Genomic DNA, 20,919 nt, shown 5'->3' on the forward strand with positions numbered 1-20,919 from the left:
CACAAGCCATTCCAATCTAACCTACAAGCATGGTCTGAAAAGTTCTCAGCCTTACAATGAAAAAACAAATTTATAATTTCAAAATTATTTTTATTTTTCAATATAATCTCCCTTAAGACACACTTATTCCAGCAATAAAACAATTCCATCCCTGTAGTGGTTCTCAGCAAGATCTGCAAATACCCCTCTACAGCTGCAATCACCTCTTGATTCGAAGAAAAAGACTGATCAGCGGAGGAGTTTTAGTTTTGGTAAGAGATAAGTCAGAGGGAGCCAAATCTGGGGAATAGGGCAGATGTTCTAACAATTCATAATGCAGATCCCTTAATTTTCCCATTGCCAAAACACCTTTTTCAGCAGGCACATTGTCCTGATGAAAGTGATTTTTTTCCTTCTGCAAACAGAGTTCTATCTTACGAATTTTTTCATCTAGCCTGGTTAAAAGATTAGAATAATATTCCCCAGTTATTGTTTTACCCTTTAAGATAAACAAAATGCCTTTAGCAGCCCAAAACACTGATGCCATGACCTTTCCTGCTGATGGAACTGAATGTCTTCTTTGGCACTGAAGAACTGGCTTCTGTCCACTGTTTGGATTCTGGTGTGTAATGGTGAATCCAAGTCTCATCCATAGTAATAAATCTATAGATATTTGCAATTCTTCATACAAAATATATCCTACACCTATGTTCTCCCGAGTATCTTTTGAATGGGCAAACCACCTGGCTGGTTTTACTGACTGCCCGGCTAATTAATGTTGTGAATTGACATGGCTAAATAATGAGCAAGAATGGAAAAATAATTTAAGACATTTTAAAATTGATATCGATGAGAAATCTAACTGCAGTCTCAATGCTCAATTTCTTGCATTGCAAGCCAATCTCGAGAGCTTTGGATATTCATATTGTTGCACACCAATCTGTACGCAGAAGACAACAAAAATCGGGATCTCGAATACGACAGTATCGGTTGTAAAGAAGATCTTTTATGAAAGGGACAAAATTTTGATGTTTGAAAGAAATAAATTGTGAAAATTGAGCAAATTCAAATTGAAGGCAAAAATCTGTTAAAAATCTACATTTATTTTTCTTAATGGTTTTTGTTCAAAGATAACAAGTATTTAATATTTTATTTTGTAAAAGAAAATAGGCCTGCGCATCAAATATAGTTGTGATCGAAGAATTCTCGAAACTTCAGGACTAGGATGTTGGTCTCGAGTGATACCAATTCCCATTCGTAGTAATTAATACTTATAAATAGTAAAATTGCAACATAACACGTGTTGTGTCTCTCAGGTATTATTGTCAGTGCACAATTCGGCAATTTGTGCTGATTAATTTAATAATGATATTTTGAATTTATTAAATTACCCCATAATGAGTAAAAAGTCAAGTCAGAAAACCACTCTTAAGTTATTTTAAGAAAGATGAAACCGATGAGCATAGTAGCGAAGATACCAAACCAACAACAGAATCTTTGATTTCTGCAGTCTCTTTCAAATGTAAAATGTGCGTCTAAACATCGTTTAGCAAGTATTAAACAGCGAGTGGTTTAAAAAATTCCATTGGTCAGTGGTGAAAGATAAATGGAATGATGTGTTCCACATGTATGAAATACAGAAAGAGACGACCCACAAACAAGGAAGTGACTTGGGTAACTATGGCATGCACAAGACTTCAAAAAGAAAGCTTGGTTGATCATGGACAAAGCAAGTTACACAGAGATTCTTATTCAGATATAGTTGAAAAATCAATTTCAATTTTGAATAACTTATAGAGAGATGCTTTTTGGGAGCTTTAAGATCTGTATTGGCTAGCAAAAAATGAGTTACCACATAAATTTGAAAAATTGCTTGAACATTGCAAGGCTATGGGCTGTTCCTACTTAGAACATCTTAACATTGGTAAAAATGGACATTATACCTCAGAAAGAATAATGCAAGAGTTGATTAATTTTTTTTTTTTTTTTTTATATCAGAAATTAGATCTGAAATACTGAAAAATATACATTCCAGATTATTTCAGTGTTTTATGTGATGAAACTACAGACATCTCAGTTTTAAAACATGAATCAGTTTTAGAACTGATTGTGTACATTAAATATATTTGTCAACTTAGAAAAGAGGTCAGGGTTAGTTTTGTATCAACTTGCAATATCATTGATGGCAAAGCTGAGACTATAACAAAGTAATTGAAACCCTTGAGAGTCTAGGCTTAAAAACTTGTAATCTGGTGGGTCTAGGATCTGATAGAGCAGCTGTCATGATTGGAAAGCAAAAATGAGTTGCAAAACTGCTCAAAAGATAAAACAGATGGACTCATGGTCAACTGTCATTGTGTAAACCACTGACTGGCTCTTGCTAGTAACCAAGCAGCTGCTGAAGTGCCTTATTTAGTCATGTTTAATGATATCTTAAGGCAATTGTTTTTCTACGAAAATTCCTCAGTCAGGATTGGAAAGATAGGTCACTGAACGAAATGATATCACAACTGAAAGTTTAAGTAAATATATCAGAACATACAATTTCGTGGCTTTACTAATGATGCTTTCAGATGCATTACTACATTTATCTCATTTGTCTAGATCATGGCAAAGGCAAGATGTTGACTTAACTGAAATAGAGCCAGTCTTAGAAGCCAGAAAACTATTCATCATGGAATTGAAAGACACTCCTGGCAGTCATTTTCAAAATCTTCAGCATCTTTCAGGTGAATAGTCAGACCTTCACATTGATTATTCAGATTCTAATATTATTACGTTTAAGACTACAATATATGATAAATACAGCCAATCATTTTGTGCTTTTCAATGCAGAAAGTCATGATCAACATTAGGCTTTTAAGATTCTTTTTGATTATTATTCTAGAAATGGAAGTCCTGCAGTTTTAAACTATGAAAGATGGCAGATGCAGTTACTTGAAGATGGAGTAGGTGATGGACAGTTGTAGAGCAAGTGCCCTCCCTCGATGAGTCCATGGACTCCCTGGAGGCGTCATGTAATAATAATTAAAGTACTAAACTAGAATGGGCAGTTGCATCAAAAATGATTAATGGACAGACATACAAAAATCTAGATCCAAGACAAATACTGCTGAAATTAGCAACAACATCTGAGCTCAAAGAGTCTTTTCCAAATTTAGCAAAACTACTGCTGTTGGACTGGCCATACCTGCAAACACAGCTGAATATGAAAGGGGTTTCTCTGCATTAAAAAGGATAAAAACCTGTATGAGGAATCGCATCAGTCAGAACACTAAATAATCTGATGCTGATTTCACTGGATGAACCAGATTCAGATTTTAATTACCAAAAAGCTGCTGACAACTGGACTTCTAAGAAGAGAAGAATTTATGTATACAATTTTAAGCTGTGAGCATTAAAAAGGTTTTTCATTACTTAATGAGAAAATAAGAAAAATCCTAGTCTTGTTTGTTATAATTACTAATAAAATTATTATTTTAATTTGTTATGAAAAAGGGTCTTTCTTAACTCGTTCAAAATTTTTGTATGCCGTACTAATGCTTCATTCCACCCGGCTTGTAAAAATTTCTGGGAAGAACACTGTACACATTCTTTTGAAGTGCCTATAGCCCCAGCAATTTCACATACACTTTGACTCGTTGGTTATCCAATAACATTGTACACTTGATCAATGATTTCTGGTGTTGTTACACTTTTTAGACAGCCTCCACATGGATCATCTTCAAGGCTGTTAAGGCCATGTTTAAACTTGGCAGCCCATTTCTTAATTTTTAAAAATGAAGGAGAAGAGTGCCCAGTGAGGCACGACTCACTGCCAAGGCTTGTTAAAAAGTTAGTCAATTTAAAGCCTTTGGGGGTCTGTGACACCCCACCTTACTAACACCAGGTTAAGCAAAATAAAGATAACAATATTGCCTTCATTTTGCTTAATGAAATTTTTTTTATATATAGAATATTAACACTGCATTGTTACAAAGGCGGTTCCATAAGTTTCCAGCCTGACCAACTTTTAGGCGATGAAACAACTCACCTTTCACCAATCACCTTTTACTTCATTTTTGAATTAATATTTTTATGCCCTTGAAATAATAATAGTACTTTTGTCTGCAAAATGGCCTAAAACTACATCTTTCACCTCTGCAAATTTTCTTACTCTTAAGGTCTTTCTTCAGTTCCTGGAAGAGGTAGTAGTCACTGGGTGCTAGAGTGAGTATTCAATCTCCTGGAAGCCACATTACTCCATCATGCAGGAGTAAAACAAAACACTCTGCATTCACAATGGTATTCCTTTCCTTGAAGTCAAGAGAATTCCCTGGCAATCAAGAGATTGTTACCATGGAATAACAACAATCTCTTGATTCGCAAAAGACTCGCATGAGTTATGTTGACACTATTCTTATCCCAGCAACTACACCAGGATATATGCAGGGATTTTTGGAAACTAAAGTTTTCAGAAAATAACTGAAAATGGTATGACTTACCAAGAAGCTCCCATTCACCAAGAATGGTTTCTTTATGGGCATCGTTAAAGTCACCTATCCAAATAGTTTCATCTTCTTTCTCATTATTTCAGGTAAAAATTACCACTAATTTATGACTTGAGACGTCTCATGAAAAAATCCTTCAAGATGACTAATGAGAAAAGCAGATCATAAAACAGACAGCAATGGTAGGCCAGTAGGGATAAGCACTTCTTTATAGCTGCTCTATGATTGGTGGGTTTTAGTTGAGTTGAAATGCAAATTCTCTTAGCATTTCTCTTCAAACAAATTCCATAACATCTGAAACACATTTGCTATATATTTCTTAGTTTTAAGATGTTCACGAGGGTGGTGTAAAGCAAAAACCATGTTGTACCGGCAACATATGGTTTTGCTCAAATATACAAGTTTCTGTTGGAGAGGCAATGTGATTCATTAGTTAGTGCTGTTTTTATCCCAGTTGTCTCTAATTGCACTATTTGTTGAGAAATATATTGCACAGACTGCATATGTCTCTGTACCTTATTCAGTGATACAATCAAACTACTTTTTTTTCCTTGTGTCTTCAGTATAGCGATGCTGTTGGGGAGGGCGTGTTGTTTACCACAGATAGCGAGTTACTATCACCAGAACGTGAATGTCGTGGCGATAGCAACTCAATTTCAACAGGAGAATTCATAATATATTGAAAAATACAAGTTTAAAATAATTTTTCTTAATAACGATTCCATGCGTTAATGATGCATAGCCGAAAATTGACACGTGCCCCTTGAAGACCTTTCGTGTACCCCTGGGGGTGTGCGTACCACATTTCACTGCCCTAGGGCAGTGATGGTGAACTTTTTTTACGTTTGCGCGCCAAAAGTTTAGAAATTGAGTTGCTGAATTGCCTAAAATTTGCAAATCAAGTTGAATTGCCAGGCAGTTTTTAATGAAGGATAAATTAATAGAAAATTTATTTATTTAAAATATATATCAAATTCCTGACATATACCCTCAAGGAGCGTACAGGATACAATAGTACTTCATGAAAAATTTACCTCATTACTAACTTCCTATCCAGAATTTTCCTCCAAACCAGTCAGTTACTTGTCAAGACTCCAACATCATTATCAGATCTTATATTTCTATCGTCTAAGGCACTTTGTACCATATCAATCCACCTATATCTTGGTCTTCCTCTGGGTTGTTTTCTTGCCAACTTGGCAGATAACATTTGTTTTGCTAATCTTTCCTCACCCATTCCGTTCAAGTGACCATTCCACTTGAGATTAGCTCTGTCAATGCATTCCTGGATGCTGACAATGTCAAGTTCTTTCCTAATATCCTTGTTTTTAATATGATACTGCCATTGATGCCATCTGTTCATGCCTCTAATCTTTCTCAGGACTCATACCTGCAGTCTCTAGTCTTTGGTTTTATTTCTAAACCAGCTCTCAGATCCATAAGTTAAAACTGGTTTGAGCACCGTCTTGTATACAGCTAATTTAGTGTCCCGACTAATTTCGCTCTTATTCCATATGAATTAAATTCAATCTACTTCCTACAATACCAGCTTTGTGGAATCTGATGTACATACCCATATTTAATTTACCATCTTCACTAAAAATCGTGCCTAAGTAGCTGAAATGTTTTACTTATTCCACCGGTTCCCCGTTCAACACAATTGACATTTTCAACAATTCTACCTATTTTCATTGTCTTTTTAATGCTGACCTTCTTACCATATCTATTACAACAATTATTCAATTTAGTCAGGGACTCTTGCAAACTTGTACCAGATTTATTCAGAAGTATAACATCGTCTGCATAAAGCAAAGAGCTGACATTAACATCTCCAATTCTGATATGTTTAATACCACTTTCCTTCATAATGTGATCCATATAGATCATGAATAACAGAGGATAACGTACATCCTTGTCTCACACCAGATTTAACATTAAACCATCTTCCTGTACTTCCTTCAATTCTAACTGCTGACTTGCAACTCAAATAAAGACTGGGTATTGCTTGATATAATGCCCCATTGACACCATATAACTGTAGTGTATTGAATAGCTTCTCTCTTGGCACCTTGTCTTATGCCTTTTCCAGATTGACAAAACTTAAATACAGATCTTTATTATATTCCCATGCTTTCTTAACTATTTGTGAAGATCTGATCCTGACAGCCTCTATTTGGCCCGCATCCAGCTTGTTCATCCACAATTCTTCTGAACCGTTTCTCAAGTATACTGGCATAAATCTTGCCGGAACACTCAGTAGGGAAATATCTCTAATTCTCATTGTTTTATTTCCCTTTTTATAAATGGGTACTATTAGAGCTCTACTCCAATCATCAGGAATTCATCCCTCTGTCCAGGCCTTCTGAACTATGCAGTGCAGCCACTGTAAGACTTTATACCACCATATTTCAGCATTTCTGGTCAAATATTATCTACTCCTGCTGTCTTTCCACATTTCAAGCCTTTGATGGCTTTTTCTAGTTCAAGTATGGATATGCATTCCTGACTGTATGCATGTCGAGCGTTTTTTTTTTTTTTTTTTTTTTTTTACCACTGTTCTGTCACTGCTTGTTTCATTTAGCAATTTTTCGAAGTAATTACTCCACACATCAAGGATATCTTTTTCTCCTATTTTCATGTCACCTTTATCATCTCTAATTCATTTTAGAGCATTCTTTCCTCCATTCCTGAGCTTTTTCAATAGCTTTCAGAATATCTTTCCATCTTCTTGATATTTTTTTAGTTTCTATGTTCTTGCCAAAGTCTTCCTATGACTTTTGTTTAGCTTTCTTACATTTGTCTCTGTATTCTCTAAGAGCACAAGCTGACTTATTTACCAGGAACTTTTGATATGCTTTCTTCTTTTCCTTCACTGCCTCTAACTTCCTGTGTCCGCCATGGAGTTCTGATTTTTCTATCCTTGCAGACAACCTCACCACATGCCTCTTTGGTTGAATCAATCGGGGGTTTTCTGCAAGGTTTGCCACTGAATCTCCAAAGGTTTGGTTCTTGTTCTCAAACTCTTTCATTTTTTCTTCAATAATCTTTCTGTATTTTAGTCTACAGTTCACATCTGAGAGCTGCTGAACTTTTATTCGCTTGAAAACTTTCTTAAATGTTATTCTTTTCAATATGAAATTCAATTTTATCCTGCTCAAGATTAAATAGTGATCGCTTCCAATTTCAAATCCTCTGTACACTCTGGTGTCCTGAACAAGGGAGAAAACATCACTATCAACAATAACATAGTCAATGACTTTTCTTATTTCTTGCCTCTTCTCTCCATGTGAAATTGAGCACATTTTTATGTTGGAACATGGTGTTAATAATAATCAGCCCATGTCCTGAGTAGAAATCCAACAGGTATTTGCCATTATTAGCTTTGCTCTTTTCTCCAAATTTTCCCAAAAATATATTTCTGTATATCTGATAAAGCACTTCCTACTCTACTATTTAGATCCCCAACAAGGACCATCTTTCCTTTTTCATCGTATCAGTAGCTTTCTCTTGAGCCTTCTGTGGGACCATAGGCACAAATAAGTCTCATTGTCCAGTTCCCCATTCTGATATTTGCCCACATCACTCCACTTGAAATTGCCTGCCATTCCAGAACAGTCTCTTATTTTGTGTTGAATACAATGGCTACTCCTCGATTGTCATTTCCCGAATATACCATTTTGTATTTATTGCTCAGAAAGATCTCACCAGTTTGTCTTTTTTGTTTCAGTCACCCCTATTATGTCGATCTGGTACTTATCTAATTCCTCAGCTAGCTCCATTTCTTTGCCATTCAGGCTTCTTATGTTGATAGTACCAATCTTTTAAGTCCAGTGATGTTGAGTTGATATTATATATATCAACTAATTATTTATAATTTTATAAATAAATATTATTCAGTGTAAAATTGATTTTAATGATATTGGTTTGAAAATAAAAACTGCAGTGAGAAAAATATTTATGCATTTTAACTCATCATAGACATATCTGCTGAGCAGGGGAGGCAGTAGAAAGATGTCAACTTGTAGGCGAAACGCTTGCCATATTTACTCTAACATAACTTGCCCTCGCATATAACTTGCACCCCTGATTTTACTTTACAAAAAAAAGACATTAAGTTTTGCATATACCTCGCACACGAAAAATATTTAAACATGTTCACGTCAATGCGATAGTAACTCGCTACCTTCAGTAACATGCCCTCTCCAACAGCCATTATACAGCAGATGCAAGAAAAACTAGTAGTTTTATTGTGTCCCTGAATAAGGTACAGATGCTTATGCAGTCTGAGTAATATATTTCTCAACAAATAGTGCAATTAGAGACAGCTGGAATAAAAACTGTGCTAACTAATGAATCACATTCCCTCTCATAGAAACTATGCTGTATGAACTCCAGTAAAACCATATGTTGCACCAGAAACACAGTATCTAACTAAAAACTATTATCCAATTTTTCAATTACATGAAATAAGTGTTTGATTGCATTTGAAATTCTTTATGTCATTATGACAGGTCACAAAGGCTAACTTAAAATAAAATTCTACCACGATTGAAACATGCCATATAATGCTTGTGTGAGTTCCCCTGCCAGCTCAAACGCAAACAAGCAGCAATAAAAATCAACCAAGGGTTGAAACTTTGTGCAAGTTGAACCTGCAGGTAATGAGAAGTTCTGTTAGAATGATAAACTACACCCTGTCGTGAATGCATTAAAACCAAGAAATATATAGTGAGTGTTGTTATGACATTTGCAGATGTTATGGGATTTGGTTGAAGAGAATTAGCATTTCAATTTAAAAATTGTCAGCTTGCTTTCATCTTTGAGTCGCACGATCTTTTAATACAGCACCAATCATATGCACGTCTTCATAGCTGCTCTATTTATACTGGCTTACCATTGCTCTGTTTCGCAGTATGCTTTCACTTCTCATTAGTCATTCATGAAGGATTGTTCTTTATGTATCTCAAGTCTTATAAGTACATTAATGTTAATTTTTGCTTGGAATAATGGGAAGGAAGATTTCACTGTTTGGATTTCTGAATTTTTAGCAAACATCAGTTATGCCAGGATAAAAGCAACAATTATTCATGACACCTCCAAGGAGTCCAAAGACGCATAGCACTGGACACCCACTGTACACCTCTCCGTCTCCACTACTACAGAGGATATCTACTACCAATCGCCTACATCAACACCATCTACTGCCCACGACCACAGCTAGTATTTTTGTCTGTAAATTGTGCATGTTCTAAAGGGCAGATTTATCTGTATGCAGGATGAAAAATCCAAGTTTCTGGGAAAAAATATCCTGCTACCTCCATATGAGATCAGCTAACTCACCTTCAATTGAAGAAGTCCATATAAAGATTCCTTCCGTCATGACAAGAATCAAACTTAGGACTTTTCAAATCGAAGGGTGCAACATACCACCGTTCTTCCAATTGTGCTACGGAGGCGCTTAATTTAAATGATTTCATTGTCAAATAGTCAAAAGAATTCAAGAAAGGGCACGAAATATGAAAGATAATTTGGGTATGCAATAGTTAAGATTCTCTACAACTGGACAAAAGCATAGATGTTGCTAACTGCATAATTTAAGATGCAGTTATCAATTCCAATCTCCTCCACAAGGTGAAGAGATCCGTCATATTTTTCAAATTGAAAGGTCTTTTACTTTCAAGTTTGAGAACTGATGAATAGTTTGAGAATTTTATAAAAGATGATTCACATATCTTTATATTCCTCTGCTTATGAATTCATTAATAATATAAATCATTTAGGAAGGTGACATTTCAACTATGTTTAAAAGTTAGCAGCAGTAAGTGACAGCAAACTGGTATTTAAACAGAAATGCAGTGGTCAATAAAGGTGTTGAAAGCATAAGAGAATTAGCAATGCTAATAACCTGAGTGCAAAACGCCCTAAAGTTCCTAATCACTGGAAGGCGTAAAAGAATTACAATGCACAAGAATGGAGTACAAAATACAGCCAATGACATCTGTACTGATTAGTGATTACTGAGAGATGCAGTGGCAGATTACCCAATAGGCACATGCCTTGAGCCTCAAAAATTACATAGCAAAAAGATAATGCCTCTAAAAATAATGTAGGGACAATCTTAATTTTTTTTGACTTTACCAATAAGCAATGCTAGTGGCGAATGTTCTTTTTCAGTCTTAAGAATAAAAAATTATTTAAGAAATAGTTTATGGCATTCATTTAGATGATTTATAATGTTTATAGAAAATTATGATAAGATCATCGATCAATTTGCAGATTTAAAAGCAAAATTGTAAGTTGTAATACTAACCAGACAAATTATAAATAAAGAAAAACTTTAAGGAATTTATTCTTTTTAATATAATAAAGAGCCTGTGTAGCTCAGTGGATGTGGCGTTTGCACACCACCGCGCTAGGCCGCACGAAGGAAGTCTTGGTTTCGAGTCTAGTCGGCGACTAGAGGAAATTTTTCTAAGCCTTTTTTCAACCGGTTCCCGAGTTAGTCGATCTCTGGCACGGGCAAGCAGGTTTTTCCTCCCGGAAACTCGGATTTTTCGTCCTGTAAACTCAAGAAAATCGACCGTAGAATCCACATTATTTCAGACATTAAATATATTGTGTTAGGGTTAGAGACCACGAGATGGTGGCACATTTGAGCCGTCTCTCTTCACTGCATACCGCTTAATTAGTGATAGCCTTGGGCCATCTGTCTCTGATTGGGTGCCAGTGGAGATTGAACTGCCCACTCAGTCTCCAAAAGTTAGATAGGGCTAAATGGCCTTGCCTACTCCCGTATATACGGGAATAAAAAGGCGTTAGCTGATTTTTTTTTTTTTTTTTTTTTTATATAATAAAGACTTTCACATAAAGGAACTTGTAAAAAAACATTACACCTAGGACCTCAAAAAGGAACAATCTGCTACTGGAGAGATGGCAGTTACATTCAGGTGGATGGCACCTGAATCTATAAATATTATCAATAGGGCTTTAAAGTTAATTTTTTGAATTAGAGAAATACAATCTGGATTTCACTAAGGTATACTCCACCTCATTGTTTTTTTTTACTCAAAATGGATCAGAATTCCTGACACATTCCCTCAAGTATACCAGATGTTATAATACTAAACAATAAATAAATACAAGAGCAGAATGACTGACTACATAAGAAATAGATAACTCAGGAAACCCTGAAATTGGTACACAATTGAAACTTGAGATAATTCAGAGGCAGCAGACCAGTTATACCATCAAAAATGCAATGAAGTATGGAAAATAGCAAGATCTGATAAAGCCAAATGGCTGGAGGACCAATACAAAGACATTGAACAGTACTATGAAGAACACAAAATTAGAGAGCTCTATAAACTTAAGAAACATCAATAGGAAGTGGCAAACAAGATCAGTAGCAGCCAGAGATGAAGGTAAAGTATTGATGGACAAGACTGAAATCATACACAGATGGACAAGATATTGCAGTGAACCATATAAAAATAAACAAAATAATACTGCAACAGAAGTAATCAAAAAACTAAAAGCAATCTCTCCACCAGCAGAGATCTTTGAAAATGTCTTGGAAGAGGAGGTAAAAAAGGCTATAAAACATCAAGAACAACAACAGTCCTGGAAATAACATAGGCAAGAATTGGTTATAAAAGAAATGCGTAAGCTATGCAATGAAATATGGATATCAGGGTATGCCCCCGCAGAGTGGAAAAAAAATCTCAGTCTTGGTTGTTCTTCATAAGAAAGGCAGTGCTTTAGAATTCACCAATTACAGAACTATTGTACTAATGAGTCATCTTGGCAAAGTGCTGATGAAAATACTTATAGAATGCCTGAAGGGACATACGGAGGTACATCTTCCTGATGAGCAAGCTAGATTTTGAAAAGATTGAAGTACAGTATAACAAATACTTGCACTAAGACTAATAGCAGAGAAAGCTCGAAGAAAGAACAAGATATACTGCTGCTTCACGGACTTACAAGAAGCATTTGATAATATTGACCAAAATATAACATTGGCTGTCTTGGAATACTATGGTGTGGACAATAAATTGATCCCCCCTGTTGAAAGATAAAATAGCCAAGCACAAGCAACAATCAGGATAGCAGGTGTGACTGGAGATTGGTTTGCTACTAGTCAGGGCACAAGACAAGGGGACCCAATGTCACCATCTTCACACATCTGAAAAGGAAGATCAAAGAAGGTAGAAGCATTTCAATAAATAGAATGAGAATAAACTATTTCTGCTTTGCAGATTACATCGTCCTGATTGAAGACGCAGCAAGGCTGGAAAGGACACCGCAAACACTACACAGAAGGAGAAAGATATTGACTAAATGTCAATTTTGAGAAACTAAAACAATGATATTCAGACAGCAGGAGTTACTGAACAAAGTTACAATTGAAGGATTTCAACTGGAAAATGTGGAACACTTCACATATCTTGGATGCTACATGATGCATGACTTGGACCCCCTCCCCCACAAAAAAAAGATGTAAAAATTAGAATAGTCAGAGCAACAGCTATCTTAAAAGCTGTGAACAAAATATGGAAGAGTCGAGCTATAAAGACGCACACTAAACTGTGCATTGTGGAAACCTGCATCTTCAGCAGCATGCTCTATGGATGCAAGGCCTGGGTACTCCTGAGAGAATCTGAAAGGAGGATATTGGCATCTGAGAGAAAGTGCTATAGAAAGATCTTGAGGATAAGCTGGATCCAGAAAGTGAACAATGAGGAAATCTATAGACAAAAACAATCCAAAAGAAAACCTGATACAGAAAATAATCAAAAGGAAACTATTTTGCCATATATGTAGAATGAATGATGAGAGAAAATTCAAAACTATGCTATTTGGAATGACAAAGAAAGAACAAAAGAGGAAGAAAACAGAGAATGGGGTGATGGCATCGTCAAATGGTGTGGAAACTATACACAAACTGAGTCATCTTGCACAAAATAGAATGCAGTGGAAGAATCTTATCAAGATGGCATCAGACACATGGGCATTGAACCCATGGTAGTTGATAATACTAAATGCAAGGTTTACATTAATTTGAAGGAAACTCTTCAATCATTCATCCAATTAGATATGTTTCCAATATTTTTCCCACCAAATTCTTGTTTTGTTAACCTTTAATTTCCCAATCTGTTTAAAGTGACCATAACACCCAAGATTAGCTCTGCTTACACATTCAAATGCTAACAATATCAAATTCCTATGCAAGAACAAGCACTTCTTGCACAATATAGAGTAGTTTACCATTGCTTTCTCCACTCCCATTTATCTGGGCTTGGGACTGGCATATGGCTGGGAAGTATTATGACTAATCTGTGTTCACAGACTGGTTTGCCTGTTCTGGAGGAACGAAAATCTAGTTTCCACTGGAAAAACCCCTGCCTCTGTATGAGACCAGATAAAGGTTCCGCACATCACTGAGGGGAAATGAACCCAGGTTCTTCAGACCAAAGGGCTTCATCTATACTGACTGAGCTATAGAGGCTCATAATATTACCTAACTCTTACTGTTTTAAATTATCCATTGCCCATGCTCCACCCTGCACCCAACCACTTGATGCCACTGATGACCTGCAACTCCCAGACCAAAACACATGGCCATCAAATGTATCACTCACTCCCTTCCCGTATGTTAATTTGATGGAAATTTTAAGCCACTTCAGGCATGCAATAAGTACAGCATTGGTTTCACATTAGTCAATGAAATTCACCTCCCACCTATAGACAATAACAAACATCCATGCCCACATTAGAATTCAAACTCACAGCCCATCGGCTGGAGAGTAGATATGCTAACCACTAGGTCATCTAAGCTGTCAATTGGAAGAATGATAACACACCCTTTGATTGGTAATGGCATATGCAAGACAAGTAAGAAGAGTGAATGCAGTAGAGAACAAGACAGGAAGATGAAAAAGATGGAGCAGTAGCAGAACAAATAATGGCAAAGCAAAGCAAGTAGGAAAGATATGAATGTAAAAAGATATTAGAAAATAGTTGTTAAGGTTGAAGAAAGAATTTAGCCATGTCCAAAGTGAGAAAGGACATAATATTGGTAGTCAGATATGTAAGAAAGAAGGCAATAGTGGCAGATGAGCCAAAGATCAATGATTACAGTAGAATTACAAAAGACATGGTATAATTACTGATTTTGCTTTCCTGACCCAAACATCGTCACTGAAGAAGTGCCTTCATTCCCCACTCCATTGCAAATGTTTGACTTAGTGCTGATTAAAAAAACAGCTTAAGTTCACTAGATAAAATTAAAAACCCTAGCTTCTCATTCAGCTTACATAACAGTCCGAGGCAAGTATAAAAAAGCTATGAAGCTTTTTTGGAATTGTTGATAAGAATGAAATGCAATAAACTTGCCTGTTACTCAACTAGTAGTCAAGCCTTCTGGTTCCTTGCTAATGTTGACCATAATTTGTGTCTTTCACTGTTCATCTCTTACATCCCAATGGCACCATGGTAAAAGTTTTGCTTTTGTTTTAAAAATTTCTTCTTTCACCTTCAACACTTCCCAAGTCTCAGATCCAACCAATCTTGAAATACTGTTCTTACATTTCAATTGGAGCACCCAAGAACTAAGAATTCCTGATATAAGAGGGGTCACTTTAATAGAAGACTCTTCCCTCACAAATGTTTGACTTTTTTTCTATAGTTTCATGGACATTTGCTCCTGAATTGGCTGCTATCATTCTTTCACTTTCTTTTAATATTAGAAGACTAGAGCAACCAAAGTCCAGTTCCAAACAAAACAACTTTTCTTCATTCCACCCAGCTCCATCCTTTGGAAATTTCACCAATACTGTTTTTCCCCATATAGGCTACATTTTTCTCCTTAATCACTTGCCCACACATGGCACTAGTGTTATAGGTACTGTGATCTTTCACTCATGGGGTCATAATTTACAAGTTACTGAATTGGAAAGATAAGCAATCCATAGGGTATCAAGGAGAGGTAGTACCTCTCCACTTGGACGGTCACACATAATTGTGGTTCAGATGGATTGGTTCTCATTGGACACCCAACTCTCACTTATAGCTCCAAGAAGCTACTGTAAACTGTTAGCAGCCACACCCTGGTAAATTGCGTCGACCCACAGGGTTTAGCAAGGGTAGCCAGATATGGCAATCAAGCAGCGACTGTATTTGGCGAATCAGCTGAATTCAGGTCATGGAGTAGTGGTTGACATTTGATGAAACTTAACAATTGAAATTGAATGAAGTTTAACCAACCTAAAGATAAATGCCGGATCGACCGTCGCCCAGTCAAACAAGGGTCATATCCACTATTAGGGAACCAAGATAGTGAAGACAAAAAATATGCTATTGGAATAAAACATTGCTAGAAGACAGGAAAAACATAAGCATAAGAACATGGAATGTATGAACTCTTCACCAGGAAGGAGCATTGGAAATACTACTGCATGAATTAGACAACTATCGATGGGAGGCGATTGGACTCTGCGAAACCAGATGGACTGGAAATGGAGAATTTCACCATGGACAGTACAAAATCTTAATTTCAGGTAGGGAGGACAAACACCAAGAGGGAGTAGCACTTATATTAAAACCAAAGGCTCAAAACTATTGTCTTACAATCCTATCTCACCTAGGATAATTAAAGCAAGATTTAAAACAATCTGATCACTGACTATTATTCAAGTATACTCACAACTTCATCAGAAGAAGACATTGAGTTCTAAACAGATTTGCAAAAAAACAGTACAGCAAACATCAAGCCAAGATCTAATTGTAATGGGGACTTAAACACAAAAGTAGGCAGACTGGATACCTGGCCAAGAGTAATCAGACAGTTTGGGTATGGAGAAAGCAATGAACATGGTGAAAGACTGCTAAACTTCTGCTCAAATAATAATAGACTAACAATAACCAACACTGTTTAAACAACCAAAACCCAAACAAAATGGAAACATGGATATCACCGGACAGACAAACCAAGAATATGATAAAACTATATTATTGTAAACCAAAGATTCAAGTATCCTAAATTGCAGATCCTTCACTGCAGACTGTGGATTAGACCATAAGCTAGTATTAGCAAACCTAAAAATGAAGTTAAAATCCAAAAGCACTTTGAGTCAAAAGGAGACTGAATGTAAAAAAAAACTACAAGACAATATGCTAAGAAAATATCAACTAGAACTAAATAAAAATCCACAGGAACTACCAAAACAGAATATAAACATTGAAGAACATTGGTGCAAATTAAAAGGAAATATTAAAATCGGCAGAAAATACAATAGGTTGCACAGAAAGAGAAAGTAAAAAAGATTGGATCTCGAATGAAGTAAAAAGGTTAAGCGATCAAAGGAAAAGCATGAAATTAAAGCAGAAATGAATATTTCTGCTTTAATTTCTTTATGAATTTCTTTAATCTTTATGAAAATGAAAAATGACCTTCATCTTCTTCATGAGGAAGTGGAAGTGATCGGTAAGGAGATACTGGAAGTTAAAGCTGAGTTTAATGTGTTAAACAGAGAAATTAGGACTATAGAGATTACTTTAGCTGAAGTAACTAGAACAGGATTACATATGGGTGAGTCTTTGGTGAATGATTCAGTAATAAATAGTATGGGAGTGATTGGGAGTCAACATAATAAAACCACAAGTGGCCAAGAAGAAATGAGATGTAGTGAGAGTGGGGGGGTAAGTAATAGAGAGTTGAGTAATGAAGCTGGGAGAGTCATGCTGAATAGTGTAGAGAATGAGTCCATGAGTGTGAACTTGAATGAAGTTAATAGTGGTAAAATATATGGTGATTCTATGATTAAGGGTATGGAGAGTGGTATGCATGAGGAGTGCTTGGCTGATGGTACAATAGAAAGAGTGGCTTTAGCAATAAAGAGAGGGCATGAAACAGACAAGATGATAGTTATGGTGGGTACGAATGACCTGAGAGGTAGTATAAATCGGGTAGGAAAAGATTTAAGAACATTATTAGATATTGTGAAGAGGAAAAGTGTCAATGGGAGAATAGTGTGTGTGCTGCCTCGTTTTGACAATTACGAGTTAAGTAGACGAGCAATGATAATGAATGATATGATTGCAAGAATGTGCAGAAAAAGAGGTCTGGAGTTTGTTGATGTTTGGAGTGTGTTTGAAGGAAAAAGGCAGTTGTATGCTAGAGATGGACTGCATCTTAACATGGAAGGACATAAGAGATTGAAGAAGTTATTGTTTTCTGAACAGGTTGAAGTTATTGGGCAGGGAAACTAATATTGAAAAGGTTGAGTGTAAGAGAGAGAAACTTTAGCACTGATTGTGTATTTATTGATCCTTATAGGCAGAATAAATTGCAGAAGAGAGGGGAAAAAAATCGGCATAGGACTACGGTAGTTAGTGACTTATATATCAGTTCTAAAGCCGGTACAAGATCTAGAGGGAATCTGCAATTTTTGTATACCAATGCTAGAAGCATTAGAAATAAGAGAGAAGAATTTTTGGCATTAGTCAGTGAAATCTCACCAAAAGTTGTAGGCATTAGTGAAACTTGGCTGTCAGCAGAAGATGTGGTCACTGGAATTGAATGTGATGGGTACAGTATTTTCAGGGAGGATAGAGAAGATAGAACAGGAGGAGGAGTACTGTTGATGATAGCTGATGTGTTGCAGCCAAAGAAAGTAGTATATCATGATGATAGACATGTGAATGAGAGTTCATTTGAGGCAGTCTGGTGCGAAATAGTGACCAACGCAACCAAATATACAGTTGGATGCTGCTATAGGCCAGGGAGTACAGGGGGAGATATTGAATTCATGCATCAGCAACTTAGTGCAATGAGTGAAGGCTTAGTGATTATTATGGGGGATTTTAATTATGGTGATATCAATTGGAAGGAGGAAATATCACGTAGCAAAAAGGAAATGGAGTTCATACATCTGCTACGAGATAATTACTTGAAACAGCACGTAACTGAAGGGACACGTGGTGTGAGAGTGTTGGACCTGGTTATTGGTTCAGAGGTTATATGCATAAGTAAGGTGACCTCGTTACCTCCAGTTGGTGAAAGCGATCATGTGGTATTGACTTGGGAGGTTGCAAAATCTGTGGATTTTTCTATTAAAAAGGGGTATGTACGGAACTACAGGTTAGGCAATTATAACAAGCTTCGGAGTGAGCTTGCAGCCATCCCATGGCAGAACATATTGCAAGGGAAAGATGTTAGCAGTGCTTGGGATAAAATCAGCGGGTATCTGAGGAAAGCAATATCAGATTGTGTCCCCATGGTCAGGAGGTCAAACAAGGCAGGCATTAGATGGATGAGCAGTAGTATCAAGCTTGAACTACAAAAAAAGAAAATGTTATGGAGAACTTACAAGGAGAAGGGTGATCAGGACACCCATGAGCAGTACAAGGCTCAAGCTAGGAAGGTTACCAGCATAGTAAGAAAAGCTAAATCAGATTATGAGAAGACCTTAGCCAAAGAGATCAAGGGTAATCCCAAAGAGTTCTTCCGCTATGTGGCAAGCAAGAGGAAGAATGACTTCGGAAGGATAACCTTAGTGGGTGCTGATGGTATTGAGGTGACAAAATCAGATGTAATAGTCGAGTTACTGAGTGATCACTTCTCAAAAGTCTATCACCCAAGTGAGGATATCTCTATACCTATAGCAATACCTAATGTGAGAATTGAAGCTAAAGAATCAGAGGTATTAAATATATTGCGGAACTTAAATGCAAACACTGCGGTAGGCTTAGATGGAATATCAGCTCGGGTGTTGCGTGAATGTGCAAATGAATTGTCAACCCCTCTTACCTGGATATTTAATTTAAGTTTGAACTCTGGTATGGTCCCTAGGGAGTGGAAGTTAGGCAAAGTGGTTCCTTTGCATAAGGGTGGCTCTAAAACTGCAGTATTGAATTACAGACCAATCACCATCTCAGGAGTAGTGGTAAAAGTATTGGAAAAGTTGGTTAAAGACAAAATTCAAGAATGGGTGGATCAGGATATGATACTCTATAGAGGCCAACATGGTTTTGTTAAAGGTAGATCCTGCCTTAGCAATCTATTAACTATCCATAACAGAATAACATCAGAGTTGGACAAAGGAACTGGCTACACAGTGGTACTTCTGGATTTTGCTAAGGCTTTTGACAGGATACCCCATAGAACACTGTTACGCAAATTGGAGCAGATGGGAATGGATATTAAATTGGTGATATGGATAAGAGAATGGCTCAGGGAGAGATACCATAAGGTGGTGTATGGAGGAGCCGAGTCCAGAATGAGGCAGGTGACCAGTGGTGTGCCTCAGGGCTCTGTGCTTGGGCCAATGTTGTTTAATTTGTATATAAATGATATAGGAAACGGCTTAAAGGGAGATATTCAGTTGTTTGCTGATGATGCAAAGTTGTGTAGTGCAATAAAAAATCAAGCTGATGTTGAAAGTTTGCAGGAGGATTTAAATAAGCTGGTAAAATGGGCAAAAGAAAATGGATGTCAGTTCAATGTGGAAAAGTGTAAAGTCTTGCATTTTGGGATTAAAAGATTACCAGCTGTGTACTACATAGATGGAAAGGTACTCCAAGAGATTGATGAGGCTAGGGACTTAGGGGTATTGGTAGATAAGGAGATGAAGTTCAGAGGACACATTGCTAAGGTGTCCAAGATTGCACATAGGATTACTTGGTTGTTGAGGAACACACTGACATCCAGAGATAAAGAGGTTATTATTCCCTTTTATAAAGCATTGATACTTCCACATTTGGATTACTGTGCTCAGGTCTGGTCACCTGGATTCCTTGGAGATGAGGAGGCTGTGGAGAGGGTTCAGAGAAGAGTGACCAAGTTGGTGAGTGATATAAAAAATGCTCCCTACATTGAAAGATTGAGAGCTTGTGGATTGCAGAGATTGGTTGATAGGCGAAGAAGAGGGGATATGATAGAAACATTCAAATTACTAAAAGGTTTTTATAGGATTGATGCAGGGGAAATGTTTCAGCTGTGTGATAGTGATGGAAGAACAAGAGGTCATCTCTGGAAATTAAAGAAGAGTGTGGTTAACAAAGGTGTCAGAACAAGGTTTTTTGCCTGGAGGGTGGTGAATGAGTGGAATTCATTGCCTGACTTTGTTGTGAGCTCTTCATCTGTAAATGAATTCAAGAAGAGATATGACATATTGTTTTGCTAGTTTGGGTCTCCCGCGATGAGTCTACTGACTCCATGGAGATACCCGTAATAATAATAATAATAATATAATAGATTAACTAGAGAAATTAGAAAACTAGTTAAAAGACAAGAATAACTGGTTAGAAGAAAAATAGCAGCCCTGCAAGAGGATTTGAATAAACTAGACAGATGAGCAAATGAATGGGGGTGTCGATTAAATGCAGCAAAATGGTCTTGAAGTTTAGGATCCATCAGGAAGATGTAACATACATTGATTTCAATCACTCA

The 20,919-nt window shown here is 36.7% G+C and overlaps 1 protein-coding gene across 1 annotated transcript in view; it reads right to left on the reverse strand.

The window, feature by feature from the left end:
* Nucleotides 1–20,919, reverse strand: part of Lamp1 (lysosome-associated membrane glycoprotein 1) — a 49,556-nt gene that overhangs the window by 25,023 nt on the left and 3,614 nt on the right. The gene's annotated exons all lie outside the window — the stretch shown is intronic.

This window comes from Typopeltis vanoorti, chromosome 22 (genome assembly GCF_054136105.1).
Source record: "Typopeltis vanoorti isolate ZY-2024b chromosome 22, IOZ_Tvanoo_1.0, whole genome shotgun sequence".
NCBI classification, from domain to species: domain Eukaryota; kingdom Metazoa; phylum Arthropoda; class Arachnida; order Uropygi; family Thelyphonidae; genus Typopeltis; species Typopeltis vanoorti.